The 5,024-nt window shown below is 43.7% G+C and overlaps 1 non-coding gene across 1 annotated transcript; it reads right to left on the reverse strand.

The window, feature by feature from the left end:
- Positions 1 to 4,556: 4,556 nt before the first annotated feature.
- TRNAD-GUC (transfer RNA aspartic acid (anticodon GUC)) lies at positions 4,557 to 4,628 on the reverse strand. The gene has a single exon. It is a non-coding gene; the product is annotated as a tRNA-Asp (tRNA).
- Positions 4,629 to 5,024: the final 396 nt, after the last annotated feature.

Below are 5,024 nucleotides of genomic sequence, written 5' to 3' on the forward strand. Positions count from 1 at the left end.
AAGAAGCATACATTCTAGGTTTTCAACGCTGCACGAATTTCCTAGTTTAAAGTCCGAGTCTCGATTTCTGTAGATTCTGGTTAATATGATACATTGTTGCCTGCTGCCATTTCTTGATGGATACAGTACTTTTGTACCCATCCCTTGGAACAGGCCAGAGTAAAGTGTAGCTTTCACCGAAGTCCCAGTCTCATCCATGGCTGTGACAATATGGAAGCTGTTGGGGTATGGGTGGTGCTGAGTAATGACATTCAGAGCACGACTAGTGCATCTGAGTGTCATGAAAGGTGTTGATCATTGGGTCAGTCGTGCTGTAATAGCACTTTCTGACCCAGTGAGGAAAGCATTCCTCGTCTTGCCTAGTACGCCTCATTTTGGTGCTGCCGCTTTTGCGGTTTACTTATAACCTTTGGTGGTGCTATTTGAGGATCCAACTAGCCTCTGGGCTGATGACCTAACAGACAGACATGATGCATTGAGCGAGCGAGTTGGCTGCGCGGATCGGATCACGTACCTGTGAGTGTATTCGGGAAGTCGTAGGTTCGAACCCTACTGTCAGCAGCCCTGAAGATGGTTTTCCGTGGTTTCCAGTTTTCACACTAGGCGAATGCTGGGGGTGTACGGTAATTAAGGCCACGGTCGCTTCTTGCTAATTCCTACCCTTGTCCTATCCCATCGTCGCCGTACGACCTGTCTGAATCGGTGCGACGTGAAACCAATAGAGAAAGAACAGGAATGCTGTGATGCCTCGGAAAATCAGATTATCCCGGAAACAAAACCAAGGAGACACGCACAATATTTACGCTCTTTTGGTGGGCCATTCTTAAGAAAAGTCTATTAATGTCGAACACAAACAGTCATAAATCTTTCGTTTGATGTTTAAAATGAACTTCGGTCAAGTGAGATCCAGCTCATGGAGGTAAAGTGCACTTGTATTTCCACTCCGTGGCCAATCCCATGAGTCACAAAACCTCTATGTTTCTCTTCGATATCACAGGAAACGAACGTGACATTCATCATCATCATCATCATCATCATCATCATCTGTTTACCCTCCAGGTTCGGTTTTTCCCTCGGACTGAGCGAGGGATCCCACCTCTACCGCCTCAAGGGCAGTGTCCTGGAGCTTCAGACTTCAGACTCTTGGTCGGGGGATACAACTGGGGAGTATGATCAGTACCTCTCCCAGGCGGCCTCACCTGCTACACTGAACAGGGGCCTTGTGGAGGGATGGGAAGATTGGAAGGGATAGGCAAGGAAGAGGGAAGGAAGCGGCTGTGGCCTTAAGTTAGGTACCATCCCGGCATTCGCCTGGAGGAGAAGTGGGAAACCACGGAAAACCACTTCCAGGATGGCTGAGGTGGGAATCGAACCCACCTCTACTCAGTTGACCTCCTGAGGCTGAGTGGACCCCGTTCCACTTTTCAAATTTCGTGGCAGAGCCGGGAATCGAACCCGGGCCTCCGGGGATGGCAGCTAATCACGCTAACCACTACACCACAGAGGCGGACGAACGTGACATTACGAGCCCTTAATAAGTTATGTGATGCATAAAGAAGCTGGGCGCTACTAGCACTGTTTTACAGTATGACGTAATCGGTGCAGTAATCATGGGCAATCTGAGCACATCGAAATTTAAATCGTGTGTTTCCAACGCGTTTCTCTCTTCAATTAGAATACCTTCTTACCATTGCCCTCGTACTAGCAATCGTTCATGCTACCTTCAAGTTTTTTTTTTTCTTTTCTTTTTTTTTCTCATACATTTTATATTCCTGTTCTACTTTACCTTCGCTACAAAACAGTTAAGTTGGCCCGGAAATATGTGATGTAAGGATGTTGTACGAAAAGGCGAATTCACCTTTAAAAAAATGTGTTTTACGTCGCACCGATATGCCGACACAGATAGGTCTTATGTCGACGGTGGGATAGGAAAGGGCTAGGAGTAGGAAGGAAGCGGCCGTGGCCGTAATTAAGGTACAGCTCCAGAATGTGCCTGTTGTGAAAATGGAAAAGCACGGAAAACCATATTCAGGGCTGCCGACAATGGGGTCTGAACCCTCTACTTTCCGAATGCAAGCTGAGAGTTATGTGACTCAAACCACGCAGCCACTTACTCGATCTTTCGTAATGAATGTACGTAGGCCTCAATGAACAGATATAATCTGAATGGAACACAAAGTAGGCCTACATCTCACTTATCACTAAGCTCAAATTCAAGAGATAAGCACAATGTGATAATCAAATCAAATCTGTTACTACTGATCTGCATTCAGGGCAGTCGCCCAAGTACCAGATTCTATTTTCCTAGCCTTTTATTAAATGACTGCAAAGAAATTGGAAATTTATTGCACTGCTCCCTTAGTAAGATATTCCAATCCCTAACTCCCCTTCCTATAAACGATAAATTACAAAATGATGATAAATGAAGTAACACTTAATATAGTCCGGCATCGCGATATAGGGAGCAACGCGTCCGCCTGTCAACCGGCAGCCCCGGGTTCGGTTCCCGGCCGGGTGAGTGGTTTTTAATTGTAAATTATTAATATCCCTGGCCTGGGGACTGGGTGTTTATGTCGTCTTTAACGTTCCTTTCCACACATTCAACACTTTACACTTACGCAATTTCCAAATACACGCAGGTTCATAACATATGGTGCAAGTAGGGGCAAAAGATCTTTTTAGGTCGACGCCGCAAACAAATAACATTTTAAAAAGATTAATGTAGGCTACTGCAATTTTACTGCAGAAAATCAGCTAACAAAAAATATTCTGGTGACAACAGATGATCCAGAAATAATACATGTTTATTTATTTATTTATTTATTTATTTATTTATTTATTTATTTATTTATTTATTTATTTATACTCCCCATAATTGGGGGTTGCCTATTATGACAAAGGAGGCTTATACATTTGTATGTGTACTTGCTTGACCATTACAAAAGATAATGAGACAATTCTAAATTATTCTTATTTATAACTGAAAATTGATTCAGCATGTCATTCAAGTCCGTCTCTGTGGTGTAGTGGTTAGTGTGATTAGCTGCCAGCCCCAGAGGCCTGGGTTTGATTCCCGGCTCTGCCACGAAATTTGAAAAGTGGTACGAGGGCTGGAACGGGGTCCACTCAGCCTCGGGAGGTCAACTGAGTAGAGTGGGGTTCGATTCCCTCCTTAGCCATCCTGGAAGTGGTTTTCCGTGGTTTCCCACTTCTCCTCCAGGCAAATGCCGGGATGGTACGTAACTTAAGGCCACGGCCGCTTCCTTTCCTCTTCCCTGTCTATCCCTTCCACACTTCCCATCCTCCACAAGGCCTCTGTCCAGCATAGCAGGTGCGGCCGCCTGGGCGAGATACTGGCCATCCTCCCCAGTTGTATCCCCGACGCAGTGTCTGAAGCTCCAGGACACCGCCCTTAAGGCGGTAGAGATGGAATCCCTCGCTGAGTCCGAGGGAAAAACCGACCCTGGAAAGTAAACAGATTACGAACGAACGATGTAATTAAAAAAGTAGCTTATATCTAAGGGGAGAATATCAAACATCCACCTTACAGATGGTTTCTAATTATTTGAACTGATCCCTAAATAGCCAAGAAAACTAAATCAAAATTAACAAATGTTGGTACTCCTACAGAGTGTAAAAAAAAAAAAAAAGAAAAAAAAAGAAAACAGCAACGAATCTTGGGTTAGTTTCTCAAGCGCCTATTACCAGTTCTATTTCTCTAATATTATTAATACCGGCCGAGTTGGCCGTGCGCGTAGAGGCGTGCGGCTGTGAGCTTGCATCCGGGAGATAGTAGGTTCGAATCCCACTATCGGCAGCCCTGAAGATGGTTTTCCATGGTTTCCCATTTTCACACCAGGCAAATGCTGGGGCTGTACCTTAATTAAGGCCACGGCCGCTTCCTTCCAACTCCTAGGCCTTTCCTATCCCATCGTCGCCATAAGACCTATCTGTGTCGGTGCGACGTAAAGCCCCTAGCAAAAAATATATATATATATATTATTAATGTGGTCATTCTCTTTGAAATATTGAACTGTAGTCTCAAAATGGCGGCAGTGGGATCCCTCGCTGAATCCGAGGGAAAAGCCAAGCCCGGAGGGTAAACAGATAAAGAAAGAAGAAGTCTTAAATTGTCTTCTTTTGTAAATCAACCTCCTCTGGTTGACTGGAGGATACCTCGTAACTCATATCTTACGATAGGGTCTAGTATTCAAGCATTCTTATGACGGAGAATGGCAATGATGTCAACCCGCCTGTCATGCAGGAGACCGAGGTTCTAGAAACAACTATGACTTGTTTAGTTGATTCTTGTTTAGTTGAAATTGTAAGGGAAGATCTGAGCATAGAATAATTTGACACCCAAATATGAATAGATGGAGGATGCAATAGTTACTTAGAGGTTGGTTCAGTATAAGGTGACATAGAGAGTTTCATTAAACCGAAGACAACAAAAAGAAAAAATGGAACGACCTACCATTTCGCTCTAATATTATTAAATTCATACTGCTGTACTATAAGATATTTCAAAATGAATATAACATTTCGGCAAAAATATCCTCCCCGGCGGGGAATCGAACCCCGGTCTCCCGCGTGACAGGCGGGGATACTGACCACTATACTACCGAGGACACATGTTCGTGCTTAACGCTACATTAAAAGATACCACACTTCTAATGGCGCGCAATTTCAATAGAAAGTGAAAGTATAGTTCTCACAAACTCGCTTACTATCAAACGGCGATATTGCCACTATCATTTTAAATTCAGCTCACTAGTAATAGACCAAATAAAAGGATATGATGATAAACAGAGTATTTAGTGCTTACGAAGACAACACGACGTACAACTAACAAGTAAGACACTTTTTAATGTGTATTGCATAACAGTATGTTTTAAAGTGCTGCTTTATGTGCGTACAATACCAGATAGTAATAATTTTCGTTTCGTAAATTCGGTTTTATAGTCCACCTCTGTGGTGTAGTGGTTAGCGTGATAAGTTGCCACGAAATTTGAAAAGTGGTACGA

This window comes from Anabrus simplex, chromosome 3 (assembly GCF_040414725.1).
Source record: "Anabrus simplex isolate iqAnaSimp1 chromosome 3, ASM4041472v1, whole genome shotgun sequence".
Classification (NCBI taxonomy): domain Eukaryota; kingdom Metazoa; phylum Arthropoda; class Insecta; order Orthoptera; family Tettigoniidae; genus Anabrus; species Anabrus simplex.